At 44.0% G+C, this 20,737-nt stretch overlaps 1 pseudogene; it reads left to right on the top strand.

The window, feature by feature from the left end:
- Positions 1 to 1,251: 1,251 nt before the first annotated feature.
- On the top strand, positions 1,252 to 5,935 carry LOC127483852 (small ribosomal subunit protein uS19-like; annotated as a pseudogene).
- Positions 5,936 to 20,737: the final 14,802 nt, after the last annotated feature.

Here is a 20,737-nt window from a genome sequence, read left to right as displayed (position 1 = left end):
CACCTGGCTACAACTGCGCCAGTTTCCTAACATGATGGGTATCATTTTTGAGGACTCACAACAGTCTCTACTACCCAAAAAGTAGTTACTCAGTAGTACCAATAGCTAAATCAGTATGGTGAGAAACTAAACTCAAGACAATGGGTCACAAAGGGACTATGTGACCAGGGCTACCATCACAAGCTGGGTATTGTCGGCGCCACCAATTCATGAGGGCTCTGCTGTAGTCTGGATATGGTTTGTCCCCTCTGAAGCCCATGTTGAAATTTGATTGTCATTGTGGGAGTGTGGGGGGTGGACCTTTCGGCAGTGGGTAGGTCAACAAGAGGGATTGATGCCTTTGTATGGGCTTCCTCCTGGGTGAGGGGGTCATTATTCAGTGAGACTGTGCCTCATGATTTGCCTCCTCCACATCTGCCCATCTGAATTTCTGGCTTTTCACCGTGAGTTCAAGCAGTTCGAGGCTTTTGCTGGCACGATGACCTTGGACTTCATAGCCTCCACATCAGGAGACAAAATAAATCTCTCTCCTTTCTGAAGTACCCAGGCTCAGGTACTTTATTTTAGCAACAGCAATCAGCTGAAGTAGGCTCCTTCTCACCAAGGCTCCCCTAGTGTGTAATAGAGCTGTACACTGGATCTAAGTTCCAAAGAGCCCCTACTAAGTGCTTTGCCATCCTCTTAGTGGTAGGAAGTGAAGGTGCAATGATTTATCTTCCCCTTAGAAGGGCTATCTCAGTATGCCTTAGGCCACTGGATACCTAAATACTTCCCTAAAGTGGTGGCCCTCTTATTTTTAGTGGAGTTTACTGTTCACACTCTGGCATTCATGCAATACATTTAATACTTTCTGATCCACAAGATTCAAACAGCATGATGCCATCAATATGGTACCCCACTGTGATTCTCTGTGACAATCTGTCTTAGGCTACACTACGACAAAGAGCAGGAGAATTAACTTGGAGCAGACTCTAGTTCTGTAAACTTGAATAGTCAGTTATACTAACGGCCTCAGGCACAAGGGTTTCTTTTCCATGCACCTACACAGTGCTCCTAAGAAAGAATGGGAGCAAGCAGAAAACCACAGTGACTCTCTGATGGTTCAGGCGCGCGGGAAACAGCCCTGCAGCAAAAGGTCCCAAACTCTCCCCTCTCTTCAAAACTACTCTCCTCTGTGAAGCAGAAGGCTTAAGCTACTGGCAGCAAAGCAGAAAACTGTTTCTTCCAGAATACAAGCAAACGCCAGTAACCATGAAGAAGAGGAGTAGAAGAGAGACCCCCAGCCCTGGGGGAAGCACAGAAAACCATTCCGAGTCCAGACTCAACACCAGGCAGGGGAAAAAAGTCTGCTATCACTGGCCGAGGAGTGGGAAACTCCTGCCCAAAACCCATCTCAGAGCAAAGCCTGAGTTTGGTTGCCACAGGGAAGAAGGGCAGCAGTGCTGACAAGGCCCCATCCCCAAGGTCCAGGCACACGGGGCCTGTCCAAGACTGCAGCTAGTCCAGGACAACAGGGAAGGTCCCCTGCCCCCTTCAGGAGCCTAGCACAAAATAGCAAACTGCAGCGGGCTGATTCTAGCAAAGGAGAAAGATTCTGGAAGAAAACGCTCTTCACAGGAGCACACTGAGAGAGCTAATGCTGAAAGTGATGCACTGACCTTGAGAAAAAGCCTCTGGTCCCAGCCCTGGCCTTAAGTAGAAGCCAGCAGTAGGACAATACTCAAGGTTTAACTTTGTGATACACAGAAAGACAAGACAGCAGCAGTAAAAGCCCAAGCCCAACTCAACCTCTGACTAGACTGACTCAACTCCCCTCACTATCTAACAAAAAGAAGCATGCCCGTATCCAAACATAAATGCCATTTACCTCAGTGGCCATTGTTCTACGTTTATGTTCACCATTGAATCAAAAAGTATGAGTTTCGGGGTGGCGTTTTGGCATAGGAGGTAAAACCTCCACTTGCGACACCGCATCCCATATGGGCACTGGCTGGGGTCCAGCCTGCTCCCCACTTCCAATCCAGCTCCCTGCTAATGTACCTGGGAAGACAGCAGAAGATGGCCCAGAGGTTTGGGCCCACACACCTATGTGGGAGACCCAGAGGGAGCTCCTGGCTCCTGGCTTCAGTTTGGCCCAGCCCTGGCTGTTGTGGCCATTTGGGAAGAGAACCAGTGGAGGGAAGACCATCCTGTCTCTTCCTTTGTCTAACTCTGACTTTCAAATAAACAAATAAATCTTAAAAAAAAAAAAAAAAAAAAAAAAAACAACTTTACAGAAGCTGACAAGGAGGAACTGGAGTAGAAGAAGAAGCGGATCTTCCACAGGTTCACCTACCGTGGTGTGGACCTCGACCAGCGGTGGACATGTCCCACGAGCGGCTGACGCAGCTACACAGCGTCTGGCTCCTGATGCGCCTGCGCAACGCCAAGACAGAGGCGCTGCGGTGGAGAAGCCGGAAGTGATGACTTCGGTCCTGTGGGACTTGATCCTCCTGCCCTTGCTGGTGGGCAGCACGGTGGGCGTGTACAGCGACAGACCTTCAGCAGGTGGAAATTAAGCCAGGGATGATCATTTACAGGCCTGTGAAGCACGGCCGGCTGAGCATCAGGGCCACCCACGCCGTCTGCTTCGTTCTCCTCAAGTAGCCCTCAGCAGTGAAGGCGCGCCTTTCCAGTGTGGAAAAATAAAAATAACAATGAGCTGCACAAGTGTAAGTTAAAAAAATTATTGCATGGAGATAAAGCAATCAACAGAACCAGACTCAGAGATGACCTATATGTTGGAATTAACAGATGAAAGCTTAAAAATGACCATGGTTGATATTTAAAATACTTACTGGAAAAGGTGGCTAGCATAAATGAACACGTGGGGGATTTCAGCAAAGAATGGAAACTACAGGAAAGAGTCCACTAGAAACGTTAGAAATAAAAACATGACATCAAGGATGAAGAATCCAATTCATTCTATTTCAGTAGTGTCATCAATGAACTCAAATTGCTAGTAAAAGAATCAGTGAACTGGAAGATAAATAGAAATCATCCAAACTGAAACGCAAAAAAGAAGAAAAAAAAAAAAAAAAAAAAAAAAAAAAAAAACAAGGAATCCACTAGTAGTGAGGCAATATAATCAGTCTTACATATGCGTAATTGTGATCCAAGAATGATAAGAGTGAGGAAACAGAGCAGAAGCAATATTTGAAGTAATAATGGCCAATTATTTCTCAAAATGAATAAAGGTATCAAACCCACAGTACAGGAATCTTAAGGAACTTTAAGCAGAATAAATAGGGATAAAACATAATAAGTATGGATAAAACACACAGACATGCAGAGACATTCAAACTTCTGTAAACAAAAAAATAAAAAGGAAATCCTAAAGTCAGTGCTAAAAGAAATATATGCAGAGGCTTACAAAAGACTTCTCATTAGAAACAATTCAACAAACTTGTTGGAACTTCAGCGGATCTATAGGCGAGTTTGGGAATTTATATGATATTGAGCCAACCAACCTTGGACACATCTTTCTTCATTTGGTGAGTCTTTCTTTAATGTCTCTTAGTAATTTTAAAGACATCTGCACAAAGGACTTGCACCTGTTTTGTTTTCTTTATTCTTATTTATTTTTAAAATCTATTTATTTATTTGAGAGAGACACAGAAGAAGAGAGACAGAGAGGGAGTTCCCATTTGATGGTTCACTTCCCAGATGACCACAACAGTTAGGGAGCCAAAGCTGGGTACCTGGGACTCAATCCCTGACTCCCTCATGGATGGCAGGAACCCAGTAATTTAAGCTATCTCCTCTAGGGTTTGCATTGGCAGCAAGCTGGAATCAGAAGCCAGAGCTAGGTATCTGAATTCAGGTACTAGGATATAGGCTACAAACGTCTTAACCACTAGATTAAATGCCTGACCCTATTTATTTTTAAGATTTATTTATTTAGTTTATTCCCCCAAGTGGCCACAATGGCTGGAGCTGAGCCAATCCCAAGCCAGGAGCCTGGAGCTTCCAGGTCTCCCACGTGGGGCAGGGTCCCAAGAACTTGCTTTCCCAGGCCATAGCAGAGAGCTGGATGGGAAGTAGAGCAGCCGGGACTGGCACCCATATGGAATGCTGGCACTGCAGGCAGTGGCCTCACTCGCTACACCACAGTGCTTGACCTCTATTTGATATTTTTATGACATTGTTAATGGCATCTTTCTTTTTAATTGTTTTCCATCGTTGTGTCGCTAATATATAATACTGCAAATTATTTTTGCATATTTGAGTTTGTTCATGCACACTGTAAGGCTTGATAAGACTGTTCTGTAGCAGCAAAATTCATAGAAACCAAAAATTAAACACAATATGAAGTTCTATCAAAAATAGAATGGATAAATTGTGGCATAGATATGTAATGAAATATGAACTTGTTATTGTGTATAATAAGTCACCCCAAAACTCAATGGCTTAAAAGAACAACCTTTGTGTTTAGTTTACCATTCCATGGATGAGCTCCGCAGGTAGATTGTTCTGGTTTCAGTTGAGCTGCCTCACACACCTGTGACCAGATGTGAGTCAACTTTGCTAATCTTAGCTAGACTCACATCTCTAAGGCTGCAGCTCAGACAACCAGGCTAACTCAGCTCTGGTCCACATATTTCATTGTGCAGCCATCTGGTGCAGACTTATTCACATGGCAGAGCCAGGAGTCCCAAGGCACAGAGCAGAAGCAAAGACCTCTGGAGCCCTAAGCTCAAGTGGGTATGTGGTAAATTTCACCTGAACAAGTCACAATACCAGCACAGATTCAAGGGAAGTGATGCCATCTCTTGATGGGAGGAGCCTTAAGGTCACATTGCAAAAGGCTTGGCTATAGGGAGGAATAAAGGATTGTAGACATTTCTTTAACCTACCACAGAAAATGGAGTGAAATGAAAATAATAAGCTGCTTTTATACACAACAATGTGGATGAATGTCATAATTCATGTTGAAATTAACCAGGCATAAAAGAATGTGTGGTGTACAGTTCTTTTTATATAAAGTTTAAAAAATAGACTAAAGTATAGCATTTATGGATGCATGGGAAGATAGCCACTGGAATGGTAGTAGAAAGGCATTATGATTGAGATGCAACATGCAGAGACTTTTGAGGTTACTGTCAGTGATCATTTCTTAATCTTGAGTGGAGTAACCTAGGTGACCATTATAAGTCATTAAGTGGTATATTTACATTTTGTGTGTTTTTCTTTGTGTTACATCTCAGTTTTTTTTTAAGTTAAATATGGCACTGGCACAAGAACAAAAGTTGGACAAATGGAACAGAATAAAGAACTGAGAAATAGTTTATTCCTATAGATGAGAATTTGATACATAGTAAATCTTGTGTTTCAATTTAATGACAAAAGCACACATTGCTTAGAAGATGGTGTTATCAAAATTGTCTCACTAGAGAGGAAAAAAATTAAATTGGATCTCTACCTACAAAGTACACAGGAGAACTGTGGAAGGATTAATGCCATCAAGGAAAAAGGTTGTAAGTTAATGGTAAGTACTGTGGGTTAATATCTCCCTGACAAGTAAGGCAGAGAAAGACTTCTCTTTTTATAAAGATTTATTTATTTTTATTTGAAAGAGTAACACAAAGAAAGAAGAGGCAGAGAGAGAGAGAGAGAGAGAGAGAGAGAGGTCTTCCATCCGCTGGTTCACTCCCTCATTGGCCGCAACTGCCGGAGCTGTGCTGATCCGAAGCCAGGAGCCAGGAGCTTCCTCCAGGTCTCCCATGCAGGTGCAGGGGCCCAAGGACTTGGGCCACCTTCTACTGCTTTCCCAGGCCACAGCAGAGAGCTGGATGGGAAGTGGAGCAGCCGGGACTTGAACCGGCACCCATATGGGATGCACTACAGGTGGCAGCTTTACCTGCTACATCACATTGTTGGCCCCTGAGAAGGACTTCTAAAAAACAAAAACAAAAACAAAGAATAAATCTTACTATCAAAGCTGATTGAGTTAATTGCATCAAATTAAGAAATATGTCATTAAAGGACATCCAGACCAAAGTTAATAAACAGATGTGGAATAAATAAATAAATAAAAATAAGTAAATAAAAATAAAATAAATAGGTGCAGGGCCGGCCTTGTGGTGAAGTGGTGAGGCAGTTAAGCAGCTGCTTAGAATGCCAGCATCCCTCATCCTAGTGCCAGTTGGGTCCCAACTACTCCACTTCTGATTCAGCCGCCTGCTAACGTGCCTGGAAGCAGCAGGCAATAACCCAAGTACTTGGGTTCCTGTTGCCCATATGCAAGTCCCAGATGGAGTTCCTGGCTCCTGGCTTCCACCTGCCCCACTCCTAGCTCTTTCGTGGCCCAGTCCAGCTGTTGCGGCCATTTGGGATTGGACCAGCAGATGAAAGATCTCTCTCTCTCTCTCTCTCTCTCTCTCTCTCTCTCTCTCCCTCTGTCACTTTGCCTTCCAAATAAATAAATAAAGCATTTTAAAAATAAATATGAATTAGACTGACGCAACAGTCTAAATATTCCCACAATTTTATAGACCATTTATATTTTTCCTGTGAACTGTCTGCTCTTATAACTTGCCTATTTTCTTCTGAGTTGTTTTACTTTCCTATTCATTTGTATGAGGGTTATTTTGCAAATTGAGGCAATTAGCCATTTTATCATATGTTCTGCAATTACGTTTTCACAGTCTGTCTTGTCTTTGCCAAACAGAAGTTTTAAATTTTTACACAGTCAAATTTATCAATCTGTTCCTTTATGGTTTCTGGGGAATAGATATTTTAAATCTTGGAAGTTTAAGTGCTTTACAGAGATGACTGACTGGAAGGTCTGAGGTGAAGAGGGAGGAGGGGAGTAACTGAGACAATTGCAACTTGAAGGAGAAAGAAAGAATTGAAATGAAGAAGTGTCAGGGGTGCTGGTGGCAGCAGGAACAGCCACCCCACTCTGGCCAGTTTCTAGAGCAGCAACAGCCAGCACGACCTCTAGATCCATCTTCCTCAAGGGAGCCCTTAGCTACACCTCTGAGCAGCCCAGACTGGTCCTGGGACATGGGATAAGACATCGTGCTTGCTGGACTCCTGGGAGGAGGAAATTCCCCAGAGAAAGTACTGGTTACCTGTGCTTCAGAGGATATTTCAAAGTAGAATGTCTTTGTTTATTAAGTTGGTAACATAAGACATCCTTGTAATATAAACCCCACAGTCTGGTTTTCTCCGCTAGAGCTTCAAGAAAATTTAAGATTGAAAAAGTATTGGGGCCACTGCTGTGGTGTAGTGGGTAAAGCTGCTGCCTGCAGTGCTGGCATCCCATACAGGTGCCAGTTTGAGTCCCGGCTGCTCCACTTCTGTTCCAGCTCTCTGCTATGGCCTGGGAAAGCAGTAGAAGATGGCCCAAGTCCTTGGGCCCCTGCACCCGCGTGTGAGACCCAAAAGAAGCTCCTGACTCCTGGCTTCAGATTGGCACAGCTCTGGCCGTTGCAGCCACTTGGGGAGTGAACCAGCAGATGGAAGACCTCTCTCTCTCTCTCTCTCTCTCTGCCTCTCCTTCTCTCTGTGTGTAACTCTGACTTTCAAGTAAATAAATAAATCTAAAAAAAATTTGAGAAAATAGATTTATTTGAGTCTTCTTGGTTAGTCTTGGTTAGACTAGCTAAGAGTTTGTTAATTATTTATTTGTTTTTCAAAAAAACCAAGTCCGGCGCCAGCACACCGGGTTCTAGTCCCGGTCAGGGCGCCGGATTCTGTCCCGGTTGCCCCTCTTCCAGGCCTGCCCTCTGCTGTGGCCAGGGAGTGCAGTGGAGGATGGCCCAAGTGCTTGGGCCCTGCACCCCATGGGAGACCAGGAAAAGCACCTGGCTCCTGGCTCCTGCCATCGGATCAGCGCGGTGCGCCGGCCACAGCGCGCCGGCCACGGCGGCCATTGGAGGGTGAACCAATGGCAAAGGAAGACCTTTCTCTCTGTCTCTCTCTCTCTCACTGTCCACTCTGCCTGTCAAAAAAAAAAAAAAAAAAAAAAAAAAAAAAAAAAAAACCAACTCATAGCTTCATTGATCTCTTCTGTTATTTTTTATTTCTATTTCATTAATTTCTACTTTAATCTTTATTTCTTTCCTCCTGAAAACTTTGGGTTTAGTTTGTTCTTCTTTTTCTACTTCCCTGAGGTAAACATAGGTTGTTTATAGGAAATCATTCTTTTTTCTTAATGTAGGCATTTATAGCTATAAACTTTCTCTCAGAACTGCTTTTGCTGCATCCCATAAGTTTTAGTATGCTAAGTTGTCATTTTTGTTTGTCTCAAAATATATTCTGATTTCTTTTCTTATTGGTCCTTTGAGCCACTGCCTGTTCAGAACTGTGTTATTTAATTTACACATATTTGTGAATTTTCTAATCTTCCTCCCATTGGATAACCTAGAAGAAGTGAATATAGTCTTAGATTCAACAACCTACCAAGAGTGAATCATGAATAAATGGAAAACCTGAGCAAAGCGATCGCAGGAGTCCTCAAACACTCCTCACCCTTTAAGAAAAGTCCAAGAGCGGACCCTTCACAAGTGAATTCTACCAAACATTTCAAGGAAAATTCATGCCAATCCTACTCAGACTCTTCCAAAAAAAAAAAAATGGAAGAAGAGGGAACACTCCAAACTCACTTTATCAGATGAGCATCATCCTGATCCAAAAGCCAAAAAAGACACTAAAGGAAAAGCGAATCACGGGCCATTATGCAGACAAATGTAGATGCAAAGCTTCTCGGCCAGCGCCGCGGCTCACTAGGCTAATCCTCTGCCTTGCGGCACTGGCACACTGGGTTCTAGTCCCGGTCAGGGCGCCGGATTCTGTCCCGGTTGCCCCTCTTCCAGGCCAGCTCTCTGCTGTGGCCAAGGAGTGCAGTGGAGGATGGCCCAAGCACTTGGGCCCTGCACCCCATGGGAGACCAGGAGAAGTACCTGGCTCCTGCCATCGGATCAGCGCGGTGCACCGGCCACAGCATGCCTGCCACCGGCAGCCATTGGAGGATGAACCAACGGCAAAGGAAGACCTTTCTCTCTGTCTGTCTCTCACTGTCCACTCTGCCTGTCAAAAAAAAAAAAAAAAAAAAAACCTTCTCAATAGAACACTGGCAAACCAAACTGAATAGCACATTAGAAGGATCATTCATTACGATCAAGTGGGATTTACCCACAGGATGCAAGGATGGATCAACATACACAAATCAATGAATGTGATACAGACAAAGGATAAAAAAAATCAAATGATCAGGGGCCAGCACTGTGGCACAGCAGGTAAAGCAGCCGCCTGCAGTGCCAGCATCTCGTACAGGCATCAGTTCAAGTCCCAGCTGCTCCACTTCCGATCCAGCTCCCTGCTGATGTGCCTGGGAGAGCAGTAGAAGATGGCCTAAGTCCTTGGGCCCCTGAACCCACGTGGGAGACCTGGAAGAAGCTCCTGGCTCCTGGCTTCGGATCGGCCCAGCTCTGACTGCTGCAGCCATTTGGGGAGTGAGCCAGCGAATGGAAGACCTCTCTCTCTCTCTCTCCTCTCTCTCTGCCTCTGCCTCTCTGTAACTCTGCCTTTCAAATAAATAAAAATAAATCTTTTTTTAAAAAATACAGTATACTTCCATGATAAATGCAAATTAGATATAAAAGGAATGTATCTCAACATAATAAAGGCCATTTATGATAAGCCCACAACTAACAGTGGGCTCAACAGTGAAAAATTGCATGTTTTTCCCTAAGATTAGGAATAAGACAATAAAGCCCACTCTCGCCACTTCTAATTAACATAGTACTAGATGTCCTAACCAAACAATTAGGCAAGAAAAAGAAGTAAAAGGATCAAACTAGGAAAGGAAGAAGTAAAATTGTCTCTGCTTACAGATGACATGGTCATATATGTAGGAAACGCAAAGACTGCACTAAAAACTTTTGGAATTAATTTAGTAAAGTTGTAGGATGCAAAGTCATACATAAAATCAGTTGCATTTCTATACACTAATCCGAAAATAATGAAAACAACTCCATTTATAATAGTACCAAAAACAATAAAATACTTAGGAATAAATTTAATCAAAGAGGTGAAAGATCTATACACTGAAAACTCTAAGACATTGTTGAAAGAAATTGAAGAAGACATAAGTTAATAGCAAAAACAGTAAATCTGTTCAAATAGACATTCTTCCAAAGACATACAAATAGCCAACAGCTACATGAAAAGATGCTCATCATCGCTAATTATCAGAGAAATGCAAATCTAAACCACAGTGAGACGTCAGCTCACTCATATCAAGATGGCTATTATGAAAAAGACAAAAGGGAAATGTTGATGAGGATATGCTGGTGGGAATATAAATTGGTACTGTCATTATGGAAGACAGTATGGAAGTTCCTCAAAAATTTAAAAATAAAACTACTGGGGCTGGTGTTGTGGCATACCAGGTTAAACTGCCTGTGACATTGGCATCAAGGCACTGGTTAGACTCCTGTCTTCTCTACTTCTGATCTAGCTCCCTGCTAAAGCTCCTGGGAAAGCAGCGGAAGATGGCTCAAGTGCCTGGGCCCCTGCCACCCACATGGAAGACCCGAGATGGAGTTCCAGGCTCCTGCTTCTGCCTAGCTAAGCCTCAGCTGCTGCAGCCATTTGGGGAGTGCACCAGGGAATAGAAGATATCTCTGAAGATCTCTCCTACCTCTACCCCTCCCCCACCCTCTCCTATTCCCTCTCCCTCTCCCTGTAACTCTCTGTAACTGCCTTTCAAGTAAATAAATAAATCTAGAAAGAAAGAAAGAAAGAAAGAAAGAAAGAAAGAAAGAAAGAAAGAAAGAAAGAAAGAAAGAAAGAAAGAGAGAGAGAAAGACTACCAGCAATCCGATTTCTGGGTATGTGCCTGATGAAAATGCAATCAGTAGCTCCGAGATACTCGCTGTCATGTTCACTGCAGTGTTATTCAACAGCAGTCAACACACAGAAACTACCTAAGTGTCTGTCCATCAGTGGAAGAATGGATAAAGACATTGTGAGGACCATCTTTCTATGGATGTTATTTGGCCCCTAGAAATAAAGAAGGGAGTGGGTAGTTAGCCTAGCCATTAAGGCATCTGTGTCCCTCACCAAAGGTCCTGAGTTCAGTTCCCAGCTGCAATGTCTGATTCCAGCTTCCAACTAATACAGACCCTGGGAGGCAATGGTGATAGCTCAAGTAATTGTGTTCCTGCCATCCTCATGGGAACCTGGATTGTGTTGCCAGCTCCTGGCTGAGGCCCCAGTACAGCCCTCGCCATTGTGAGCATTTGGGGAGTGAGCCAGAGCACTGGAGCTTTGTGTTTATCTCCAACCCTCACAAATACAAATATAAATAATTTTTAATGTTTTCTTGAAAAAAGGAAACTCTGCCATTTGTGACAACATGGATGAACTTGGAGGATATTATGTGAAGTGAAATAAGCCAGCCACAAAAAATCAAATACTGAAGGATATCAATTAAATGTGGAACCTGAAACAGTTGAACCCATAGATATTAGGAGTAGAATGATGGTCATCAGGACTGGGAGTAGGGGAGATGTGGAGATGTTGGTCAAAAAGTACAAACTTTCAGTTATAAACACATTCTGGGGATGAGTTAATTCTGATTATAATAATCATTATACAATGTACACATTTATCAGATCACTACATTGTACACTTTAAATACATGCCATCTAAATTGTTGATTAAATGTTTTAAAATTTTAGAAAGAACATAATTTGCAAAAACCAACAATTTTGTTTAACTTTGCAAATTGAGTTATGCTGAAGTTTGCCAGTGATGGGCAGCAGCAGGGCAGCCCCATTAGCAATTTCATTAGAGACCTTCTGATCCCATATGGCAGAGAGATGCAGAACTGCAGTCACTTAGTTGAGTCCATCTCCGTTTCTCATGCAAGACAGAGGAGTTCATTGATCACCAGTGAGCTTTGCATTGCACAGAGGGAGGAAGTAGACGGGCGCTGGCAGCCTCTCCCTCTGGACTTCCCTCCCTGACCTTCCCCAACACACCACGGAGTCCGTGACAGCCGGGAAGAAGCTCACCAGGAATAATAGAAAATCAGAAGCAAACATTCATGCCCCACAGCCAGCCCCAAGAGCTTTGTTGTAAATGTTACAAAACTTGGATTGTATAGGGTAGAAATAAATTCTGTAAACTTTCCCAAGTTCTTGCAATGTTCTCATTCATGCCTCGCATGGGAATCCCTTGAAAAGAACAGAGTTCCACTGGCCATCTACCTAACCATAGGGCCAGGCCATTGGCCACTGCCCATGAGTCAATAAACCCCAAACCAAGGGGCTTTCATTGCTGTTAAGTTCTCCCATCATGCAAGGAAAACAGCATACAATTCAACAGTGGCTGTTTGTTACCATCTTTGATCAGTATCTCTTCATCTGCCAAAGTTAGTGTAATAGCCCCAAACAGGACACTACCCACACACCTTGGAACTGTCATCCAAAAACCAAGCAGCCTTTTCTTGGTTAGTACAGATATATTAACAGGGTATTGTCCACGTGGCAATAGGATCCAAGCGCTCCCCCAAGTAGTTATAAGCCAGTCCTAGAAGAAAGGGAGCCACCTGCTTGAGGAGACAACGACTACCTCTTTGCATGCCCCCCACCAGTATCATGTTTCTGTATAAACCATTTCCTTTTTATTATTGAACTCTTTTGGGTACTACCTTCCTTATTAGTGTTTTCCTGGCATCACCCAAGACCTGATGGATGCTTCAGGTTTTATGTCCTTCAGTCACAGGAGCAGTTCCCATTAATGCCAACAGCAAAACAGTAGTTGTCTCTCAAATGGCATATATCTTACCACATTATCCAGGAATGTTCTAGTACAAAATCCCAGTGGTCACCTCTGGGTGGCACTCATAAGCTTTTGCAAGAACCTCCAGTCTACATAAGGACTCTACAAGCACTTCCTATATCATGTATGTGTGTAGATCATAAGGACCCAAAGTGTCAAGAGAGAAGCTGCTTCTTGTGATTCAGACATGGCCTGATTTTATTTTGGCCCCCTTCAAATACGGCATTTTTGGGGGGTAGTTTCACAGAGAAGAACTTGCAGTCTCCCCAATGTGGAATATGCATCCTCCAAAATCCAAATAGACAAGCCAACACTGGGCTTCTTTTGATGTAGGATAGATATTAACAGCAGTTTTAGTCACATACAAAATGTCCTGGTCTTCTCTTGTCCTCAGAATGTCACCATTTGCTCAGGCCATTGGGCCTTTGTTGCATTTATCAGCCAGCCTCTGTTGGTCATATTTGTCACCCGGCATTTGGATCAGTTCTCACTTGGTCTTCAGTTTCAGATATGATCATGATATCAATACAGTGTACCATTACACCAATAATGAATCATTCCAAATGTCTTCTTTTTCTTTTCTTTTTAACTTTTATTTAATAAATATAAATTTCCAAAGTACAGTTTATGGATTATGATGGCTTTTCCCCCCCATAACTTCCCTCCCACCCACAACACTCCCATCTCCCACTCCCTCTCCCATTCCATTCGCATCAAGATTCATTTTCAATTATCTTTATATACAGAAGATCAATTTAGAATATATTAAGTAAAGATTTCAATAGTTTGCACCCACATAGAAACACAAAGTGTAAAATACTGTTTGAGTACTAGTTATAGCATTAATTCACATTGTACAACACATTAAGGACAGAGATCCTACATGAGGAGTAAGTGCACAGTGACTCCTGTTGTTGTTTAACAAATTGACACTCCTGTTTATGGCATCAGTAATCTCCCTGTGCTCCAGTCATGAGTTGCCAAGGCTATGGAAGCCTTTTGAGTTCAACGACTCTTATAATATTTAGATAAGGTCATAGTCAAAGTGGAAGTTCTCTCCTCCCTTCAGAGAAAGGTAGGTACCTCCTTCTTTGATGGCCCGTTCTTTCTACTGGGATCTCACCCACAGAGATCCCCCATTTAGGTTTTTTGTTTGTTTGTTTGTTTTTGCCAGAATGTCTTGGCTTTCCATGCCAAAAATACTCTCATGGGCTCTTTAGCCAGATCCAAAGGACTTAAGGGTTAATTCTGATGCCAGAGTGCTGTTTAGGACAACTGCCATTCTATGAGTCTGCTATGTATCCCACTTCCCATGTTGGATTGTTCTCTCCATCTTAATTCTATCAGATAGTATTAGCAGACACTAGGCTTTGTTTATGTGACACCCCCCCTTTTTTTTTAACAGGCAGAGTGGACAGTGAGAGAGAGACAGAGAGAAAGGTCTTCCTTTGCCGTTGGTTCACCCTCCAATGGATGCCGAGGCTGGCGCACCACGCTGATCCAAAGGCAGGAGCCAGGTGCTTCTCCTGGTCTCCCATGGGGTGCAGGGCCCAAGCACGTGGGCCATCCTCCACTGCACTCCCTGGCCACAGCAGAAAGCTGGCCTGGAAGAGGGGCAACCAGGACAGAATCCGGCACCCCGACCGGGACTAGAACCCGGTGTGCCAGCGCCGCAAGGCGGAGGATTAGCCTAGTGAGCCGCGGCGCTGGCCCATGTGATCCCTTTGACTCTTAATCCTATCATTATGATCAATTGTGAACTGAAATTGATCACTTGGACTAGTGAGATGGCATTGGTACATGCCACCTTGATGGGATTGAATTGGAATCCCCTGGCACGTTTCTAACTCTACCATTTGGGGCAAGTCAGATTGAGCATGTCCCTAATTGTACATCTCCTCCCTCTCTTATTCCCACTTTTATATTTAACAGAGATCACTTTTCAGTTAAATTTAAACACCTAAGAATAATTGTGTATTAATTACAGAGTTCAACCAATAGTATTAAGTATGACAAAAAAATACTAAAAGGGATAAAGTTTTAAGTTGTTCATCAACAGTCAGGACAAGGGCTGATCAAGTCACTGTTTCTCATAGTGTCCATTTCACTTCAACAGGTTTCCTTTTTGGTGCTTGGTTAGTTGTCACCGTTTAGGGAGAACATATGATATTTGTCCCTTTGGGACTGGCTTATTTCACTCAGCATGATGTGTTCCAGATTCCTCCATTGTGTTGCAAATGACCGAATTTCATTGTTTTTTACTGCTGTGTAGTATTCTATTGAGTACATATCCCATAATTTCTTTGTCCGGTCTACTGTTGATGGGCACTGGGCTTGATTCCAGGTCTTAGCTATTGTGAATTGAGCTGTAATTAACATTAAGGTGCAGAGCCGGCGCCGTGGCTCAATAGGCTAATCCTCCACCTTGCGGCGCCGGCACACCGGGTTCTAGTCCCGGTTGGGGCGCCGGATTCTGTCCCGGTTGCCCCTCTTCCAGGCCAGCTGTCTGCTATGGCCAGGGAGTGCAGTGGAGGATGGCCCAGGTGCTTGGGCCCTGCACCCCATGGGAGACCAGGAAAAAGCACCTGGCTCCTGGCTCCTGCCATCGGATCAGCGCGGTGCGCCGGCTGCAGCGGCGGCCATTGGAGGGTGAACCAACAGCAAAAGGAAGACCTTTCTCTCTCTGTCTCTCTCTCACACTGTCCACTCTGCCTGTCCAAAAAAAAAAAAAAAAAAAAAAAAAAAAACACATTAAGGTGCAGATGGCTCTTTTATTTGCCAATTTAATTTCCTTTGGGTAAATTCCAAGGAGTGGGATTGCTGGGTTGTATGGTAGGGTTATATGCAGGTTTCTGAGGAGTCTCCAGACTGACTTTCATAGTGGCTTAACCAGTTTGCATTCCCACCAACAGTGGGTTAGTGTCCCTTTTTCCCCACATCCTCGCCAGCATCTGTTGTTGGTAGATTTCTGTATGTGAACCATTCTAACTGGGGTGAGGCAAATGTCTTCTAACCAAATTATACAGCAGCTGGTGAATTCTAATAACCCTATACAGTAAATATAACTTGGAATCCTTCCCACATGAAGGCAAACAGCAATTGGCCATTTTCCAAGATCAAGACAGAAAAAAAAAAAAGAAAAAGAAAAGAAAAACCATGGCAAAATCAATCACTGAGTAGTAATCTCCTTTGGCCTGCAGTATATTTTTGTCCTGTTGAAATATAGCAGGGACTACTAATGCTATGGGTAGTGCAACTTTATTCAAGTTCAGTATTTCCCTATCACTCTACATGAGTCACCCCTTTTATGCACAAGCCATATACAAAAAATTCATTGATATCAGCACTTTACCTTCTAACATGTCATTCATTTATTTTTGTGCACTTATATATCCTACATTGCTTCAGATTAACAAACTGTGGGATTGAGTAGCTCTCACTACTCCTTTTTAGCATGTCCAATCATGACTGGCCTGGGAAAACATTCAGATGCTTTCTGTTTCACAATACTAGGTAGGGGAGGGGTTCCCCAGTCAGACATAGTATCCTTCCCAATATTGCATTCATGTAAAGGAAACACATGAAGTCCTTTTTATTCCATGATCCATTATTTACTCTCCCAATCTGTGGCCCCCATCAGGACTTTACCAACAGATTTAGGATTCACGGTGCACTGGGGTCCACTGCCAAGGTGTCCCAGAAATCTCTCCTCTCCACTTCCAGCTGTTATTACCCAGTCTCCAGCTGGGGTATGAACTAGAAGACCCAGGTTTCTTGTCAACCTTCATCTTGATTGATCTGGCAGACTGTTGCCACTGGTGATACATGTTCAGGTGTCTCATTGTCATCCTTGCCTTCCAGATATTTTTTGTTTTGTTTTGACAGGCAGAGTGGATAGTGAGAGAGAAAGACAGAGAGAAAGGTCTTCCTTTGCTGTTGGTTCACCCTCCAATGGCTGCTGCGGCCAGCGCACCGCGCTGATCCGAAGGCAGGAGCCAGGTGCTTCTCCTGGTCTCCCATGGGGTGCAGGGCCCAAGCACTTGGGCCATCCTCCACTGCCTTCCCGGGCCACAGCAGAGAGCTGGCCTGGAAGATGGGCAACCGGGACAGAATCCGGCGCCCTGACCGGGACTAGAACCCGGTGTGCCGGCGCCGCTAGGTGGAGGATTTGCCTAGTGAGCCGCGGCGCTGGCCAGATTTTTTAATTCTTCCAAACCAGGATAAGTATAGCAGAATTATTTAAGGCCTTTTAATATGGCATAAGCCAGGGCCAGCGCCGAGGCTCACTGGTTAATCCTCCACCTGCGGTGCCAGCATCCCATATGGGCGCCGGGTTCTAGTCCCTATTGCTCCTCTTCCAGTCTAGCTCTCTGCTGTGGTGCTGTGGCCCAGGAGGGCAGTGGAGTGTGGCCCAAGTGCTTGGGCTCCTGCACCCATGTGGGAGACCAGGAGGAAGCACCTGGCTCCTGGCTCCTGGCTCCGGATCAGCTTAGCTGCAGCCATTTGGGGAGTGAACCAACAGAAGGAAGACCTCTCTCTCTCTCTCTCTCTCTCTCTCTCTCTCCCTCTCTCTCTCCCACTGTCTAATTCTGTCAAATAAAAAAAAAATATGGTATGAGCCAACAGGAATTTCAAAGATCCACCTAGATTTTTTTCATTGTTTTAATCTACCTATTTAAAATTTTAAACTTTTTATTTTAAAACAGTTTTAATTTACAAAAGATTTTATTTTTAATATTTAAATACAAAATAAAAATATTGTCACAATCAATAAACCACACCCATCTTCCCTATATGTATTCATCTAATTCCCTTTATCCCTGCCACTGCTCCCAGCCTCTAGTAATCAACAATCTGTTCATATTGAGGGTTTCTTTTAGCTCCCACATATGAGGGAGAACATGTGGTATTTGCCTTTCTGTGTCTGACTTCTTTCATTTAGCATGATGTCCTCTAGCTCCATCCATTTTTCTGCAATTGACAGAATTTCACTCTTTGTATGGCTGGATAGTACCTCATTGTGTATATGTATCACATTTTCTTCATTTATTCCTCTGAGGATGGACGCCTTGGTTGACTCTACTTTCAGATTCTGTTTTAACTCCATCAGTATTAACTTTATTCTTTCCATTTCTTAAGGACCACCTACAGATTTTACTCTGCTGGGATGAGTACCTTGACTCCTCCTTTTGTCTTCACTTTCTTTTGAGTCCTTTTAATTTTTTAAGCATCTGTAAGATCAATAAGGCAAACCAAGATAGTAAATATGACAAGGCTTTTCATATCATTGTGAGTTTCGCAGCAGCAAGACTGCAAGGGGTGTCCAGAGAAATAAGGCCCCCTGGTCACGGAATTTATTACCACCTAGTAAAAGGGCACATTCAGTGGATATGTGATAAAGCCACTTCAGTATGGCCTACATACAAAACATATTGGCTTCTTTATGTGGGGACTTCCACTTGGTAGTTATTGGAGAATGGCAGTTTCCCTCTTCTCAAAGAAACAGATTTTACAGAAACTTTTATCCAGTATACCAAGTTAATAACCTGCTATATGTCCAAATCATGCATAGCTACTTTGAGTTGTCAATAGTGAGCATGGGTCCTGTGTCGAACCAGATATGCTCTAACAACAATAATATATAAATTAATCTATACAATGAGGCAATCGCTTCACACTATTTCCTTCTTGGATTCATCTTCCCTCAGCACAGGCAACCTCCTTGGTGACTGGAGGTGATAGACAAGCCATCTGTTGTCCCAGGGTAACTTTTCCCTTCGAGTGGCCCCTGGGCCAGCTGCAGTGACTCAGATCAGCAGAAACCTGAGCAGGGCCCAGCATCAAGATGCAGCCCAACACTCCCTTCCACTTCATTTTAGCTGTTACAGAAGATGATAACAATCTAGGGAGTATTGTCGCTCCCCCTCTTCGTGGAGGAACGACACAGGACCCTGCGCTGTTCTTTTATCTGCTCGGCCCTTCCCGGGTTTGCTGCTGGTTCTTCCCGGGTTGGCTACCGACCCTTCCACCTCCGTGGAAGGGCGGTTCCCCCTAGCCACTTTCCCCACTTCCGCGGGGGAGCGGCACACCGCCGGCCTGCTCTCTCGGGGGCTGCACAGGTGTTCCTTCAGATAGATGTTCCCGGTGCATGTTGTCTCTCTCCTCCTTTATAGTCCTCTTCCACCAATCCCAACTCTGCTACCCACACGCCGAGTACGCTGCTCTCCTCCAATCAGGAGCAGGTCCTACAGTTTATTGGTGGAACTGGAGGCAGCTGTGTAGAAGCTGTTTCTCCCTTCTCAGCGCCATATTGTGGGAGAGCAGATGTATAGAATAAGTCTTAATTCCAGTAACTTAGTCTAGTCCGAGTTGCTCCCCACAAGTATATATTTGGCTGATTTCTTATTATTTTTCATTTTCTGATGTGCCCAAGAGTTGAGTCTACCATTCCTGAATTTCACTGATGACTTTAACTTCTAGTAACTTTAGCCTCAAAGTGTGTGCCATGATAGCACAGACACAATTCCATATCACAGGTGACCAGGAATTAAAGGCTCACCAGTCCCTAACTTCTCACCAGTTCTTTGCCCAAAATATACATTTCAATGAGTTGGGTTGACCTAGTGAATCTCAAACCAGAGTCAACTGCAAAAGCTGCCCACCTATGATGTTGGAGAATAGGTCACAAGACACCCCCTCACTTATGATACCAGCTGCAAACTGGGAGATGCCAAAGCTACCCTGATTTTCAGTTGCTCATTAGAAATAATGGAAAACTATTACACTCACTATTACACTCACATGCAGTTTATCATAGGCAAAGGACACATTTTTAAAAAACCACGAGAAGAGACGTGTAGGGCAGAGCCCAGGAAAAGTACCAAACATGAGGTTTCTCATTGTGTTCCCCCTATGCAGTCAGGAGAGCAGCACACACGGAGCATTGCCAGCCAGTGTGAGGCAATCCTTAGTGTCTGGGGTCTGTATTGGGGTGCCATCATGTAGACCTGGTTGAACACCACTGTGATTGATAAAATTTCTGGCCCCTCAGGAGTTTGAGCTGATAGCATATCAGCTCACTTTAAATCCCAGTGTTTGGGTGGCTCAAAGCCCCCAGAATAAATAATGTTCCTATTTGGCTGGCCCAAGGCAAACAAAGTTACCCCTGGCAGGCAGAACATTCCAAGAGCTTGGAACTCACCTCCAGAAGCTCAGGACAAAGGCCAGACCTCTTTCTGGAGGAGTTAAGTTCTTTACTATGCTGCAAGTCGCAAGTCCTACTGAAAACCACCAGGAAGAAGGAAGAATAAATTTTCACAATGTTTTCTTTTTTTAATATTTATTTATTTATTTATTTGAAAGTCAGAGTTACACAGAGAAAGGAGAGGTAGAGAGAGAGAGAGAGAGAGAGAGAGGTCTTCCATCCACTGATTCACTCCCCAACTGACTGCAACGATCCGAAGCCAGGAGCTTCTTCCGGGTCTCCCAAGTGGATGCAGGGGCCCAAGGACTTGGGCCATCTTCTACTGCTTTCCCATAGGATTCTGATCCATAGCAGGGAGCTGGATCAGAAGAGGAACAGCCGGGTCTCGAATCAGTGCCCATATGGGATGCCGTTGCTTCAGGCCAGGGCGTTAACCTGCTGTGCCACAGTGCTGGCCCCACAATGTTTTCCTTCCTTACTACACAAGCATGTGGCTGAGTACAGAATCCCATCTCTGAACCTGAATATTCTGTGCACCTCACCTCGAGCACTTGACTTTGAGAGAAGAGGAAGAACTTTGTGAACTGGAGTAAATCACGTGAGGTTCACTCATCTGCCCTAGGGAAGTTCTGCATTTCTGTGGGAGAGTACCCCTCCACTCACAGGGGAACAATGCACATTCTGCCGAAGCTTTCG

The sequence above is a fragment of the Oryctolagus cuniculus genome, chromosome 12 (assembly GCF_964237555.1).
Source record: "Oryctolagus cuniculus chromosome 12, mOryCun1.1, whole genome shotgun sequence".
NCBI classification, from domain to species: domain Eukaryota; kingdom Metazoa; phylum Chordata; class Mammalia; order Lagomorpha; family Leporidae; genus Oryctolagus; species Oryctolagus cuniculus.
The sequence above is the reverse complement of the archived record's forward strand: the minus strand, read 5'-3'. Positions and strand labels throughout refer to the sequence as shown.